The following is an 18178-nucleotide window of genomic DNA, read 5'->3' as shown; positions in this document are numbered from 1 at the left end:
GACTTGACCATCAATTGGATAAGAAATTTCTCCCAGCGTGGTCAGGTCCATACAAGGTGATCAAAGAGAGAAGCAATGGTTCAGTGAAGGTGCATGAATTAGCATATCCACATCACCAAAAAGTCTTCAACAAGAGATTTCTAAAACCGTTTCATACTCTCTTTGACCTAGTTATGGAAATGCTATGCATTCCACGACTAGGAGGGAATCTATTAACCAAAAAAATGAACACTTGTAAATGTAATAAGTAAAGGTGTGAATGCATGTGTGGCATTAGTTTCATAGAATAATACATGACCATGGCCCCATGGTTGAGGTGGCAAGGAGCTCCATGTGCCACCCTCCATGTAGGCAAGCATCTTTTCAGTTATGCCTATAGGTTAAGGTGTGTGCATTATAATATGCATAAATGTGATGGGATCGAGGAGCGTCTTGAATGGGTCATGCCTCCACCTCACCCACATTTAATGAGAGGGTACCCACTTAATACCCTTAAAAATTTTGATATATATCTAATGGTGGGACCTATCCCTTTGTTTGGCACATGTATAAGTTTCCTTCACATATACATCTAGGATTTGCATGCACATCCTAGATGGACATGAAGGAAAATAGTAAATCTATGAAGCCTAAATCAAATGGGTCCCATGGCCTTGCAAAGTTTCATGCCCCCATGGAGGAAGTTTCATGCCCCCATGGAGGAAGTTTCTTGTCCATGGATAAACCTCAGTATAGCACATTTAGATTAAGGATGGACTTCAATTTAATAGATATAATGCCCCTATGAAACATCTCGATTGTTAGTTTGTTGAGATGAATGGGAGAGAAGGAGTACATGTATAGGATATCCTTTGTAGCTCACACACATTTTCATCCTCATATGAATTTTGTCTTTATAGAGGAGTACATGCATAGCATGTCCTTTGTAGCCTACATACTTTTTCATTCCTCAAATTCATTCTATCTTTGGAATTTCAAGTGCTCCATTCTTTTTCTCTTTAAGACCTTGTAGATGAAATTTTTCCACTATATCCTCTTCTCTTATGCTTTCCTAGACTCCCTTATTTAGATGTTTGTGCAATACCCTTGTATAAGCATTGACACACACCTTCATTGTTGCTATTGAATGGGATCTCTACATTCTATTCTACGTCTTCCATGTATGTCTATCTAAATAAAGTTCATATGTTATGCTTTCTCATACTCCCTTATTTATATGTTTGTACAATACCCTTGTACGAGCATTGACACACACCTTCATTGTTACTACTAAATGAGATATCTACATGTTAGATAAATGAGATATCTACCTTCATTGTTACTACTAAATGAGATATCTACATGTTAGATATCAATGCACCACTCACATGTAACTATGTGGGAACTAGCTAACTCTACCTGTCAACCCCCCATATGAGGAGAAGGCACTTGAGTAGCTAGGTACTTGGTAGGTCCTAGTTTAGACACCAGATGGAGGCCATGTGTGTCCTGATGACTGGACGACTTTAGATAGGGTTGGTACATTGCCAACTAGGCTACATGTAAGTGCGAGAAGGCATTCCATGACCGACCGCACTGAGGGTAGGCAGGGCATATTTCGGAGACAACCCACTCTTAGGTTGTGGGACCCGTTTGGGCCCTAGACGATCTTGGATGGCCCTGGGCCGAACAAAGACCATAGGTTAGTTTCTCTAATCTATGCCACCGTTCTACTAATTGGTCGGTGTCCAAGTAAATGATTGATCTCTAGGAGTCTGCACTGGGCCGATTGGGTCGATGACTTGACTGGGTCTAAGTAACCACGTCTTGGTGGCTTTATATGAGCGAGCTCATGAGGTCTATATTCACCATAGCTACAACAACCCTCTTTCCAAAGCTTGTAGCTTTCTTTCTCTACTGTTTCTAGCATGCTATCGAAGCTTCTTCATAGGAGCGCATGGTTGGGAGACATTACGATCATTGTAACAACGTTTCGTAATAAAATTTTCAGTTCTCCATATTGTCATCTTTTCTCTCTTGCATACGAGATCCTGTTATTTGTCGTGCACAAATGTTGTATTCTTTTCTTACATGATATCAAAGCTCAGGCTACAAGGCTATCCATCCCACCTTTTGGTGAAAGCAAGAAGTTAGACGGCTCCCGATACCCTCTTTGGAAGTTCAAGATGATGGCTATCTTGAGCACTTACACTACAACACAATGCTGCCATACACGCGTTTCATACACGCGATAAATTACGAACGCGTGTATGGTCGCGCTTGTATTTGAATAGAATCGGGCACGTGTATTTTAGCATTTAAGTTCGCGTGTATGTTTGCATTTATCAACGCGTGTATAAACGCGTTTATATACACGCAGTAATACACGCATCTATACACGATAATATTCACGGGGTAATACTCGCTATTATACACGGATAAATACACGCTACTATACACGGATTAATACACGCATGGCAGAGAAAAACTGAAGAAAAACTGAATTCCTTTACAAAATTAAAAACTATTTTCCTTAAACCATCTCATAGTACATTACAGTATACATCATTACACAATCCCACTACATGCATTTACAACAATGAAATATATTCAAAAATAAATCATGCATATGAGATGATAGAAATGTCATCAATTTAGAACATACAGTGACGGATTGGTTAGGGTTCGATCTCATCTTCAATAAGATCCATCCTTGCCAAACGATCAACATCAATATCCATTTGATCAATTGGTAAGGCTACGATTAAATTTATTCCACTATCGATATTCTGTACTCCATTGATAATGGTATCGATGTCCTGATCATCCTCATCAACATCACCATCATCCTCAATGGTAGGGTCATTCTCATGATCATGAGAAATGGCATGCTCATCCTCATTATCATGATCATCTCTTATTTCTTGATCATCGATCACAACATCTTCAATGGCATGTTCGACATCATCTTCATTGCGGCTTGTTACATCCTCCATATGCTCCATATCAGTGAATGTATTATACATCACTTTGGAACGTGGTGCAATAGGGATGACGTACCACCATTTGATGTCATGCACCATTGGTAGATGATAACCTACTCAAATACACACAGTACAGTAATTAATTAGCATATCAAAAGTCAAGGGGTACGCGAGCTTAGATATATATGTACATGAAACACATTAGTAAAAAAATGCATACCTGCTCACATTGTTGTGGCAATACGAGCCTATCTTTCTTTGTTTGCCAGAACTTTGTAGAGTCAATAGTTACATATCCACTTGCATGGCGTTTTATCGTTGCATCAGGCCCTTTTTCCACCACGTTCATTTGCCATTTGACATCCAAAACATACACAAAGAAGCGACGAAAGTCAAGCCTAAATATGTCTTGGATTATGCCACAATAATCATCCATTTTTCCATTAGCTCCCTCAAAGCTACTAATGACACCGCAATCTTGTGTATTTCTCTTTTCATCAATTCTTTGTGTTCGAAAATGCTTGCCTTCACACCATATAGCATTGAACATAGTGCACTGGACCAAAATAGAAGCAATATTTGTGTAAGCAATGTGAATAAATATTAAAAGCAAATCACTTACAACTAATGCAAAACATTAGTTCTATGTACCTTTGACATGCATCCTCGTGCATACTCCCATTCTTCCGCCGTGATATGCAGCCCCTCGTCGCTCTCTGCTCTCTCCATTTCCTCATGCAACCAATCAACATGGATATCATTCGAAAGTGTTGCTAGATGCTTAGGGTACGCCTTCCGAGAGCCATGTTGCCTCCGAAAGAGAGCTCTTTCTGCTTGCCTTTTTGTCTTTGCATCCTCATATCTTGTAACCCATCTGCTCATCACATCACTATTAAGGATACAAGTGAAATTGAGATCATCAATCAATGTTCTGTCAATTACTTTACTCTGTCCTTTTCCTTGAGGCACAATAGAGGTCATCCTCAAGTCCTCTTCATTGCTCCATAGTCGTGGCAAAGAGCTGTCCACCTGACCAAGAAATTCTGAAATATATACAAGAGACTCTTGTATCAACCAACCCTCGGCCATGCTTCCTTTAGGCCTTGCACTTTGCCTCACAAAGTCTTTTAAGGTCTTCATGAAGCGCTCTAGGAAGAACATCCAGCGTGCATGCACAGTACCACATAAAGCAATTTCGTCCACTAAATGCACAATGAGATGTAGTTGACTTGTGAGAATGGTTCGCGGAAACGTCTCCTCTACCAAACAAACCACCTCCACCACTGCCATAACACGCGCATCATCCAACGTGGCTGGATCAATTGCTTTGGAACTAACATATTTGAAAAATAAATAAATAGTACATTATACCTCATGTACGTTCATTTTGCAAGGTATAATGAAGGGTGATCTGAGCATGGGTTTTACATACCTCACAAGCTCGCCCATCTTATAAATACATTTTTTCAAACTCTTATTTGCACAATGGTCGATGCTAGTAGGTAGTATGAACTGCGCACATAAGAGCACATTTATGGTTTATGGCATTACAAAATTTAATTTCAACGTACGTACAAGACTTGGAAAACACTTACTTGAAGCATCTTGTGCCAATCGTGGGACTTCAACCCATATAGTTGCTCAACGCCTCTTTTCTTAGTGGTTGTAAAGGCTCCCTTCAATGATCTCATGCATCCAGTGGGAGTACGCAAAGTGGTGATGGCCTGCTTTACCTGCTTCTCCTCTTTCTTTGATATAATCCATGGTGCAGGCGGAAGACGAACGTGCCCACCCACCTCTCGTGGCCAAGCTTGACGCATACGTCCTGCGACCCGCAAGTCCTCACGTACGCTAACATTGTCTCGTTTACCAGTAATATGTTCCCAAATACCAGATCCCACATTCTTGAAGATGTGCATGGGATCAAGAAGATGGTTGATCTTAAGATGGGTCCAATATGGCAGCCGAAAAAAAATGGAGTACCTGCACAAGGGATTGCTCTATGTGACCTTTAATCCAATTAGAGACTACACAAAACAAGATTGAAAAAACATCACTATACCTGTTCATGCCATCTGGAGGAAGAATAGTTGTAGACTCCCAAATACGCTTCCAATCTTTTGCACGAAGTGTTTGTGGAGGAATGTTACTCTTACTAGCAACATATTTAGGATGATCTGAGGGGAGAAATCGATGATGATTATCGAATATAGTCTTACACAAACCATCAGCATACTCATGTACTAACGAAGGGCCACAAACAGGACATGCATGTTTACCCGATGTTTTCAAACCTGTTAAAATATAAATAAAAGTTAGAATAATAAAGTCAAACCGTCTAATTAATATATATAGCCAATAGTAATAGAGTAGGGAGGTAATTAGAATTCTTACCAGAACAATTGCTGTATCTTGGAAAGTCATGCATTGTCCACATCAACACTGCTTTTAAGTCGAAGTGTCGAGAGGAGGGAGGCCTACTAATGTCCACCACCGCAACACCTCTCCATAGTTCCTCCAACTCATCAATCAGTGGTTCAAGATAAACATCCATATGCTTGACTTTATGTTTCCCTGGAATTAGAAGGGATAACATAAGATGTCCCTTCTTGATCGCCATTGATGGTGGAAGGTTGTAATTCACCAACACAACTGGGCCACACGCTGTATGCGGTGCTTTTGAAACCAAATGGATTCACTCCATCCATACCCAGGCCAAGTCTCAAGTTTCTGGGCTCTGTTTTAAAGCTGGGCCACTCATCTTCAATATGCTTCCAAGCAGGAGTGTCTGCGGGAATTCTCCACGTGCCATCATCCGATCGATGTGAGAAATGCCATGACATGAGCTCTGCTATGGATTTGCACTTGAACATGTGTTTGATGCGAGGAATTATAGGAAAGTGTCGCAAGACTTTACGAGGTACATCAAAACTCTTCATATCTGTTCTGTACCTTGCTTCACCACAAGTGGGACAATGTAGAGCCTCCTTATGCGTCCCACGAAAGAGAATGCAATCATTGACGCATGCATGTATTTTATCATAATCCAGTAGTCCACGAGATGTCACATAGCGCCTCGCTATGTCTCTTGAGGTGGATAGTCTATTTTCCGTTGGAAGCATGTTTGATAATAGCCTGCATCCAATATCATCAATTATAATTAGTCTTAAATCCTAAACCTTAAACCACTAATTTAAATTTGTAAGTTAGAATGCTTACTTCAACAATGCATCAAGACTTGCATTGCTCCATCCATAAACTGTTTGTATATTAAGTAGTTCAAGTGAAGCACGTAAAACAGAGAATGTGCACCCTTCAAACACCGGTGTCGATGAAGCCTTATAAAGATGCTCTTGTTCCATATCATCGTCGTCCATACCTTTGGGATCATCCTTAAAAAGATTCCGCACCATATCATCAAGCACCTCCTCTTCCACAACTTCGTCGGGTGCATGGCTATTGTCATCCCTTTCCCACTCATCTCTGACAATAGATCCCGAAGCTCCAGCATCATCTCGTCGACGCTTTACGTGCTCTCGTCGCGCGTAGGGTACCATGTTAGGGTGTGGTACTGCATCCTGCTTCAATTTATCAAATTATATGTTACAACTCTATTAATTTAATTTGGATACCATGAGTCATTTGAATACCATCAATTTACATCTACTCACCTCTAAACCTGTTTGATTCCATTCTCCATACATGGAGATGTGATTCAAGGTAATTCGACGTGCTCGTACAATGCATCCTTGACATCGATTACACATACATTTGATCCGTTGTCCCAACCACACATCGCGATTACGATGACGCATTGTCTCATCTTCCCCAAAACTACTTGAAGAGGTTGATGACATCGTGTGTACAAATCAGAAAACACAAAATCATTATATGTTTTTAATGAAAGCACAAAAATCGCGTGTATTGACGCGGCTATTCCCTAAAAATTGCGTGTATTAACGCGGCTACTTCCTAAAAATCGCGTGTACTAACGCGGGTAACTTCTCCAAAACGCGTGTATAAACGCAGCTAAAATATCATACACGTGAATATACACGCATTTATAAACGCGAATATAAACGTGACGGTATGTGTAAACTAAAAATAGCCCGCCTTCCCCAAACGGGACGTATTACGGACGCGCAGTTTGAGATGGCCATGAGACCATACGGTCGACAGGTACTTGAAAATTCTAAACGAATGGTTTTGGTTTATTGAATTGCATATATATATACTTATATACTATATATTACTTGAACAGGCACAAGCTGCTGATGATCCACCGGCCGCCGCTGCAGAGGGTGGACGTGAGCACTACTCCTCGGACATTCCGACCGATGTGAGCTCATCTGAGCATGGAGGGAGCACCGAGTCATCATCTGGGTCTGAGTAGTACTCAGACTTATAGTATCACATTCCATATTGAGGATGTGATTGTATATATTTTTTTGTAAACTCAAGCCATGGGCTACTTCGAGATATGGACTCCCTTGTATACATGTATGAAATTTTGATAGTAATATTGAATTGATTGATCGATAGTATTACATTCATGTCTGTCTTGAATCGTGTATTGACAATGTATGCATTCATGTCGTTCTTGTCTTAATCTCCCTCGTGCATATGTTCTTCGTGGATGGTCTAATGGGATGGTCTAATGCACAAAAAAAAACCAGAGAGTGCTATTGGGTGCTGGAATGCTGGAACAGTATTCAGGCACCAAATAGCACTCTCTGGATTTTTTTTTTTGGCTCTCTGTTCGCGTGTATAAACGCGTCAGAACTGCTAAAACTCGCGTGTATCTACGCGGATACCTTGGAAAATACGCGTGTATTAATGCATCAAAATTGGTAATTACGCGTGTATAAGCGCATCTAAATTAAAGAAACGCGTGTATAGACGCAGGTATAAACGCGTCTGGAACATTTGAACTAAACAGGACGCGGCTATACACTCGTGTATAAGCGCGTCTAAAATAACAAAAAGCGTGTATAGCCGCATGTATCAACGCGTCTGTGAAAAGAACGCGGCTACACACCCGTGTATACGCGCGTCTGAGAGGTGCTATACACGCGCTTTTACACGCATGTCTCTGGCCGCGATGATACACCCGCTGATACACGGGCCCGCTACTTTTTTTCACAAGTCATTTTTAGCGGCTAGGAGCGCAGGTATGAGCCCGATCCCTTGTAGTGTTATTAGCTTTGGGATACTACTATAGGGGTGGATGTGAAGAAAGTTACAAAACTAAATCTAGCAATCAGTGTTGCTTGGTTGTAGAAGGCTATAGAAATGGTAGAATGTTTACCTTAAATGCTGATATTCTAGAGGTGCAAGCATCTATGTTTGTACATGGAAGAGGTGTCATTGTAGATATTGAAAGATGGCACAATCAAATCTATGCAAACACAGAGTATTGTTGCAGGTTTTCCAAAATTCAAAGTGGATGGAATGCAAAAGGTCTATGAAGCATGCCAAATGGGCAAGTAGGCTAGACATGCATTTCCACACAATGCTGAAGTAAGCAACATGGCTTTGGAGGTGATCCACTCAGATGTGTAGACAACCAAAGCTACTTCTCTATAGTGCCAACCAACGATGGAGATTCAAGATTGGACAAGAAGGCATGCATATGCTCTTTATTCCATTGTCTGTAGCGTGAGCAATTCATTTATGGCATTGTTCCACGGGAACACTCATAGGAACACGGATTATGGAAGGAGGCCGGAAGCAATTAATGTGAGAGAGTGGGATTGTAGCCATGGGAACATAAAGACGCACATAATTTTTTCATATTTTTGTGCCGAAGTGCAATGTAAATCGTTTTAGGCCAATGTGGGTTCTAAATGAGAGTTCTAAGTGTATTAAGCAAGGCTCACTTATGGGGTTGTCCGCCCATGTGTGAAAGAGGCCTAGGGTTAGGGTTAGTGACATCTCTACAAAAGAGATGTTAGCTAAAGAAAGTGGACGTTTTTGCCATTCTCATAAGCTATTGAGTGAAGCTCTTGAGCTCTCAAGCTATGGCAGCTCTCTAACTCTCTCTCTATTGTACTCTAATGAGCATCAAGCTCCAATGAGTATAGCTCCACTTCTTTCTCTTAATCTGTTTTAGCATCATTGAAGTAGATTAATCTATGATTAGTTGAATGCTTCTTTCTTTCTCTTGTGTATGTTGCATGCTTGTAGTGTGTGTGTGGTCTCCATTGATGCAAGCTCTTGCCCACTTCATTGGCAATGAGTTATTCATGGATAGACTCTCTCTATGATCTTGTGGGTTTGTGAATGTTACATTCTCTACTTGCTTAAGCTTGTGGGTTAGTAGATGCACGCTTATGGGTTTGCAGCAGGCATTAGGGAAAGCTAAGATTTAATCAATGTTTGAATGGGATTAAGAGATTGCTATGCATTTCTTGTTCTCTTGATTAGTGTAGTGGATTTAAGGGATTGAGAGATTGATTGAGGTGTTGAATGGTTGAATCGTCAAGTGGTGATTTGTGTATGTGAACTCTCCCTCATGGGATAAGCCTTCATGCACTAATCGAGTCGAGTCCTCGGATTGACATTGTGTTTCTTAACACATTTGTTGATCGGTAGTACTCTATGAGCACTATATTGCACGATAGAGAGAACCGCTCTACAATGGCGCCGCTGCCAGGAAGCGAGTGCTTGAGCACCATACACACACTACCACTCCTTGTTAAGCTCCAATCGGTTGCAAAACTGTTGGATAGGAGAGCAAGCTTTGGGACTAATTTTGGTATTTATTTAAGACTAATTTGTTGTTAAATTCTCTTTATTTGTCTTGCAATTTGAGTGCGATTGGCAAGCTACGCTTTGTTGAAAGAACGGTAGAGGAGGAGGAGACACACACACAGGAGCAAACCCTAATGTATATTGCAAACCCTAACCATAGAGGGAAGCCATGTCCACTCTCACACAAGGCATAATGCACTAATCCATAATCCACACAACACACAATGAGTTGTGTCCACACTCTACTAACCCTAGCTAATGTCCACACACTATGACCAGCTGGACACGCGGTCATTTATGTCTCACACATGTTCCTACCTAATCTGCCAGCACATAGCATAGCTGGCTCACACTGACATCGAGCTTGAATCTCAACAGCCCCTCTCAAGCTCATGATGTACTGCCGATGAAGATGTAGATGAGCTTGGGATATCAAGACTCTCAACACTCCCCCTCAAGCTCATCCCATGTACTCCCAACATAGTCCAGAAGTACTCAAACTTCTCCCTGCTAAGTGGCTTCGTGAAGATATCAGCCACCTGCTCATCAGTCTTCACATAGTGAAGATCAACTGTACCATCCAGCACCTTTTCTCTGACAAAGTGATAATGGACCTCTATGTGTTTGGTCCTCGCATGAAATACTGGATTCTTTGCCAATTGCATACTGCTCATGTTGTCACAATGTATGACAACTTTGCCATCAAGAGGCTCACATAAATCTGCCAAGAGACTCTTTAACCATATAGCCTCACACGTAGCAATGGCTGCTCCTCTGTACTCAGCCTCTGTACTGGACAAAGCAACTGTAGATTGCTTTTTGCTACTCCAACTCACCACAGCACTTCCAAGTGTAAAAGCATATCCACTAGTAGACCTCCTGTCATATGCGCTACCTGCCCAATCAGCATCTGTGTAGCCATGAATGTCCAAGCTTTTACCACTCTCATAAAATAGACCATAATGTGCTGTGGTCTTCACATATCTCATGATGCGTCTCACTGCATCCAAATGTGGTTTCCTGGGGCTCTGCATAAACTGGCTGACTAGCCCCACTGCATAACTCAAATCTAGGCGTGTGATAGTCATATATATGAGACTACCAACCATCTTCCTGTACATAGAAGGATCATCCAATTCCTCGCCATAATCAGCCCGCAACTTCACATTTTGCTCCAATGGTGTACTCATAGGCTTACACCCTGTCATGCCATACTTTGCCAACATATCCAATGCATATTGGCGCTGTACTAACCAAGTACCTGCATGATCTTTCACCACTTCAATGCCAAGGAAATATCTCAACTCACCAAGATCTTTCATGTCAAATTGCCCACTCAAAGCTTTCTTGACATGTATCACATCTGGACTATGATCACCTGTAATAATCAAGTCATCCACATAGATGACTAGTAAAACAATCCCATGCTGTGTCTTCTTCACATAGAGTGAAGAATCTGCTGTAGAAGTCTGAAAACCAAGTGAGATAAGATATCTGCTCATCTTATCACTCCAAGCACGTGGTGCTTGCTTCAGACCATACAATGCCTTTTTCAACCTGCATACGTGAGTGGGATATCTAGGGTGTACATACCCTTCTGGCTGTGCCATGTATACTTCCTCTTGTAGATCTCCATTTAGAAATGCATTCTTAACATCCATCTGATGCATTTCCCAGCCATTAGCTGCAGCCATAGCAATGACTGCTCTCACTGTGCCCATCTTAGCCACTGGGCTAAACGTCTCATCATAATCCAATCCATGGGTCTGTGCATAACCCTTTGCTACCAATCTTGCCTTATGTCTTTCAATAGAACCATCAGATTTGCACTTCACTTTGTAAACCCATTTACATCCAATAACATTCTTATCCTTTGGTAGTGCAACCAAGTCCCATGTATCATTATGGACCAATGCGTCCATCTCCACATCCATTGCTTTTTCCCATACATGCTCTCCAACAGCCTCTATTTAGCATGTAGGTTCCACATGCTTTACCATAGATGTCATATATGCATAGTGCATAGCAAAATCTCTGTATGTCAACCTGTCAACAGGATATCTGACCCTCTGGGATCTCCGCAATGCATGCGGGTCACTCTGTACACCTGTGACTCTAGCATGTGGTGGCACATATCTGTCCTGTCTAGCACCAGGTGTGCGTAGAACAGGTATGCCAAGCTCCTCATCCAAACTTTCAGAACTGGATGACTCATATCCTGTGATTCCAATTCCTTCGACTTTCTTTTTGCCTTTATCCATAGCACTACTCCCAGTGCTTACACTTTCATGCCTCAAACGTCCTGACCATGGACGTACACTGCTACTCTCAGCTTCTGCCTGCTGCTGGCCCAGACATAGTAGTAGAGCTAGAACTTGCTTGTGATGGCAAGTTCACATGTACATCAGCCTCAAGTGACTCAATAACACCCTCATCTTTTGCTTTATACCAACTAGCAAGCTCATCAAACACCACATCACGTGAGATGACCACTTGTCTAGTTTGTGGATTATAACACTTGTAGGCTTTTCGATCCTGTGCATATCCAACAAATATACATTTCTCTGCCTTAGGATCCAACTTCCTTCTTCTTTCATCAGGCACATGCACATAGGCTATGCATCCAAAAACTTTAAGATGTCCAATGTCTGGCCTGTAACCTGTGAGCCGCATCTCTGGCATGCTTCCATGAATGGCTGTTGTAGGTGTTTTGTTCAATATGTATACTGCAGTAGCACATGCTTCTGCCCAATAGTAATCTGGCATGCTCTTTTCATTAAGCATTGCCCTTGCCACTTCACATATAACTCTATTCTTTCTCTCAGCCACACCATTCTGCTGAGGTGTATACCTGCATGTCAATTGTCTCCTTATCCCATGCTTCCTCAAGAAATGTTCAAAAGCTTTTGAGGTGTATTCACCACCTCCATCTGTCCTCAGACATTTAATCCAACAGCCATACTGCTTTTCTGCAAAAGCTTTGAAATCCATGAATTTTTCCAATACTTCACTCTTCTCTTTCAGAAAATATATCCATGTCATCCTGCTAAAGTCATCAATGAATGTAACATAGTATAGACTGCCTTTGATAGATGGGTTTTGTGCAGGACCCCATACATCACTGTGTACTATCTCAAGTGGCCTGTTACTCATATTTCCTTCTCTAGGAAATCTCAATCTTGCCTGCTTCCCAAACTGACAGGCTTCACAAACATGCATATGTCCATATTTGAACCTAGGAAATCCATTGACAATGCCTCTTGTTTGCATGTTCTTTAATCTCTGTATATTTACATGGCCAATCCTTTTGTGCCACATATCAATATCCTGTACCACATTCCTGCTCTTTGAGAACATGGCTGATTTTAGCTCAGGAATTCCAGCATCCAGCTTAAACAGTCTTCCTTCTTTCTTGCCTTTAGCAATCACTCTACATCCATGTTTAAAGTCTTCAACGAAGCATCCATGCTCATTGAAGCAAACCTGTAATCCTTGTTCCACCATTTGACCAACTGAGGCCAAGCTTTTAGTGATCGAAGGCACATACAGCACATCTGACATAGACTTTGTCTGACCATTATGCATGACCAATGGTACACTTCCAACATGTGTAATGACATGCTGGGTATCATCACCTGTTTCCACATAGCCTTTGACATTCATTGGCTTCATGTGCTCAAACCATTCACCATGGCATGTCATATGATTTGATGCTCCTGAGTCCATATACCATGTATCATCATTCTCAGCATTTGTTGTCATAGAACCCACAACATGCTTCATGGCAAACAAATGATTTGCAGTTCCATCATTGCTACTTGATGCATAGTTGCCACCATGTTGTGCATAGTTTCCACCATAATGACCACCACGTTGTGCTCTTCCCCCTCTCAAATCATTCTGTTTGCGAAAGCAATCTCTCGCCATATGACCATATTTGCCACAATAATGGCATTCCACATCTTGCATAGAATTTTGTTGGCCTTGCCAACGTCCTCGACCACGGGGGGTACCTCTGCTCGCTGAGGTGCATAACCACGACCACCTCGAGCACCATAAGAAGGCTGAAAATTCTGTTGTGGAGGTCTATCCTGCCATCCACGACCATTACCACCACGTCCACGTGATGCAAATCTCCCCCTGCCTTTAAAACCTCTCTGCGAGTAGAAAGCCTGATTTCTGCCATCATCATGGCTAGTAGATGCATCCAAAAATGAATCACTGAGCTTGATTTCTTGCACATAATCATGTATGCTCCTTTTATTCCTTTTCACATTGTGTATCTGCTGTCGCAATTGAGACTTGCGAGCACTCGTATCTGTATCAAACATCTTGACCAAAGTATCCCATGCATCTTTGGGATTCTCAGCATCCTGAATGTGTATGAGCATAGCATCAGAAATGCATATAGACAAATAATGCAGCACTTTGAATGCTCTCTTTGACCATTGCTTATGAGCAATAAGCTGCTGTGTAGGTTGCCGAGGTAGCTCAGGCTTTGGCTCAGCACCTGTAATGAGATTCCAAAAACCTTTTCCTTTCAAGAAACTCTTTATCCTGTACTTCCATGCCTGGAAGTTCTTCCTATCCAGCTTTTCACCAACAATCTGAACTGGATTGTCCGACATGTTTCTCAATGCGTACACCTTCCGCACACTTCAAATCTGTAAATGAGCCTTCCTCAGCTCAACCACACTCCAATTGATGTTCCAGATACTCCAAGATAGCCAACAAACTCCAAATTTGATGTAGGAAATCAACCTGTAAATCATCCAAGATGAACTGACTCACGCAGTGCGGAATACCCTGTATTGACACGCCTTCCAAGGCTCCAAATCGCAAAGTAATGATGCAATCAAGTCTAGGCAACTTGCATTGACACCTAATGAACCTCAATGTTGAGTATCAACTCCATTTGACGTGTAATTATCAATTTTTGAAAACTCCTTTCTCTGTTTTTGGAAAAACCAGAAAAACTAGAAAAACCAGTAATGATTTGGCTCTAATTCCTTCAATATTTCACCAAATTGAGCAACCAGGCATTCATTGGCTTAGCAATAGTGTCCAGCAACTCCATGTAAGAGGAATTTGTCCAATTGTAAAACACCAAAGATTAATTGCTCGATTAAAATGCTCTGTTTCTCTGCAACCAGTGGACAGCCTGTTTTAATCAGCTCATTCCCAGCTCAATTAAGCATCATTGGCCAAACAAATCACATAGCCCTCTTCTCCAAAGTATAAAGCATCCAATTGCTAAGAAGATTGTGGAAGATATCAAGCACCAAGTAAGAAATCGACCTCCTCGTAGTGAAAAAACAGTTTTCTGCCCTGTTTCCTCTGTATGGGCTGCGCCGCCTGCAAATCAGGGGTTTTGGAGTGGTTCTAGAGTTAATTGATGATGGGTAATAGTCCCTAACACTCCTAGGTAGGTGTCTAATCCACCAATGATTGAATTTTTGCCAAATACATGCTCCAAATGATTCAATTTTTGACTTTCTTCTCTCTGTTTTGTGAGAGCTCAAAAACCAGAGTTTTCCACTCAATTAAATACATCCAAATTGCTCCAAACTTTGTTCAAGGCTTTCACATGGGTTGCTAATACATCCCTCTTTGACAAATGCATATGTCTTTTGCCAGAATCACTTGTATTTTCACCATACATCAATGTTCCCCAAGCTTTAATGGAAAGCTTCAAAAACCAGAATTTTGCCTTGCTTTGATTTGCTCTAAAATGCTTTGCTTTTGCCTGTTTCACCTGCAATCCGCTCAAGGATGTTTAGAGGACCTTACCCGGTAGGCCAAGCTCTCATATCTGATAGTATTTGGTGTGCTCCAAGCTTCACAGCTCCAATGGCAGCTTCACAGCTTCTTTTCACAGCTTCTTCTTCTCCCTCTTCACTCACTCACTCATAAACCCTAATAAACAGCACAAGGCTCTGATACCATGTTGAAAGAACGGTAGAGGAGGAGGAGACACACACACAGGAGCAAACCCTAATGTATATTGCAAACCCTAACCATAGAGGGAAGCCATGTCCACTCTCACACAAGGCATAATGCACTAATCCATAATCCACACAACACACAATGAGTTGTGTCCACACTCTACTAATCCTAGCTAATGTCCACACACTATGACCAGCTGGACACGCGGTCATTTATGTCTCACACATGTTCCTACCTAATCTGCCAGCACATAGCATAGCTGGCTCACACTGACATCGAGCTTGAATCTCAACACGCTTCTCCCTTGAGGTCAGAACAAGGATTCGACACACAGGAAGGATTGGAGGTAGGCGCTAAACCTACAAATTTCAATTTTTGTGCGAAAGAGAGAGGTCTGTTTTTGTATTTTTGTCATTCTGGACCAAAGTTTAGGGTCTAGTGCACTAGTAAATCTAGACCAGATAGCTAACCTAGTACTAAGGAGATTGGGACAAACCTATCGCCCACCCATGCAGCCACAACAACAGCAGCAGCAGCAAATGAGGAGTGTACTACCTACAGGTCCTCATCTTTGTGGAGCATGTGGCGGTAACCACGAGTTTTATCATGTCAAAAGGGTGGTAGTTCTACCTTACACAACCCACTTTCAACATCTGCTCTTCAAGCTCCAAGACAAATGATGTGGATAATCGATGAGTCCTCAAATGAGGTGGCATGTTTCAACTACTCTAGTCACTGCTCAAAGAAAGAGTGAGTGTGTGTGATTGAGTGAGAGAGGAGGGTCGACTTCCATTGGAGTGTGGTTGGTGGCATTGAAGTGGAGCTTGGAGTGTGGCTATGTGACAACATCATCTCTCGAGAATCCAAGCATAAGAATTCTCACAAGGTGAGTGACACATCTTGTTTATGAAATTGTGGGCTAGGTTATGGTAGACTAACTTCTCGCTTTGAGTTGTTTTATGCTCCCAAGTGCGATGAGGCAAAGCCCCACAACATTGGCTAGTTCTTGCACTTTGTCTATAATGCAAGGGCTTTCCATAAATGGCGCCCACTGTCGAGGAATAGAACTATCGCATAGGCACAATACATTTTGAATACGTGTATGTATGAGAGAATTTTATTATAGCTCCATTTTTGTTTTTGCAAAGAGTAGAAATGAAAAGGTGAAAATATGTCCATTTTGTGGCATTGTTGGCATTCTTGTTGATTTGTGCAATTCTTACATGTTTCTTGAAATTTTCTTATTTTTTATTTCTTGAGTGTAGCAATTAGTGCATTTTTATTAATTCTTCTCCCACATATGAATTGCAAGTCTAATTTGGGAATTTTACATTTTTTTATTTTTACTATTTTTGAATTTTCAAATAGAAAAATCAATTGAGCATTAAATTGAAAGAATTGGGTGAATTAGACCACAAAATCGGTTTCCCAGTAAAGTCTTTATCTCAGTTTCAACTCCTTACATGGAGAAATTGGGATAATTAGGGGAGGCACACACAAAAATTTCTATGTTTTTTGTAATTTTGCATTAGCGTAATTAATGAGAGGAGTTAATTACACTTAATCCTCTCCCGAATTAGGGGCGTGTTGATTGGAAGGCCGCATATAATATTCTAGGAAAACCCCTTTTGCTGAAACTGAAAAGTGAAACCATAAACAATAAACATAAAAAGTGAAAAGAAAAAAGTAAAAAGATAAAAAGTGAAAAGGTAAAAGGTTTGAGGGCTAAATAAAAAATAAAATAAAATAAAATTAAAAAGTGCTCGCACAAACTTACCTAATATATGTTTTAGGCCGTTGTTGCGATCACGTTGATGCAACTTGTGTGACACCCAATAAATTTGCAATTTTACATAGTTAAGAAGCTTCCTTAACTATAGGAGCCAATGCTCGCTTGGTTTGAGATACTTGACTAACCCGTAAAAAAAATAACACTATTCTGGGTGCCAGATGGGTTAAGAAACACAAAAGACGTGTTTTGGAAAAACTTTGGTCAATCCAAAAAAAATTAGAAAAAATAAATATAATTAATTTAATTAAAAAAAGATATTCAAAAAAAATTACAAACTTGTCTAGGGTATCTATAGGACCTTCCTATACCCTGTAATCACATGAACCTCCCATTTGGACATGTATTAGAGGTCGATTTAGATGATAGTACATCTATTAAGCTAGGTACATACCAATGTACATTGGGCTCAAGAACTTCGGTCGGAACCCATTTTAGCATTGTGCAAGGACCTATACTAGGGACCGGTGATACATTGTCAGATTTTGACTCAATGGAAGGATCCCTAGTCCTAAGAAGTGAGAACCCTAACTAGGTCTCACTAGCAGTCTTTTTCACCAGTCTTTTTGGCCATGTAGCTAGCTACCTCATAGGTCCTCTGGCCTAAATGGCTACCTTTGAGCTAAACCTTACGACTTATATACCATACGATGAAGGATTTGAGGTTAACTCCAGAGAGACACTTGGTGTACTCTCATCGTTACAAGAAGGGAGCGTTCATGTTGAT

This window comes from Cibotium barometz, chromosome 28, assembly GCF_041138505.1.
Source record: "Cibotium barometz isolate CiBa-2024 chromosome 28, ASM4113850v1, whole genome shotgun sequence".
In the NCBI taxonomy this organism is placed as follows: domain Eukaryota; kingdom Viridiplantae; phylum Streptophyta; class Polypodiopsida; order Cyatheales; family Cibotiaceae; genus Cibotium; species Cibotium barometz.
The sequence above is the reverse complement of the archived record's forward strand: the minus strand, read 5'-3'. Positions refer to the sequence as shown.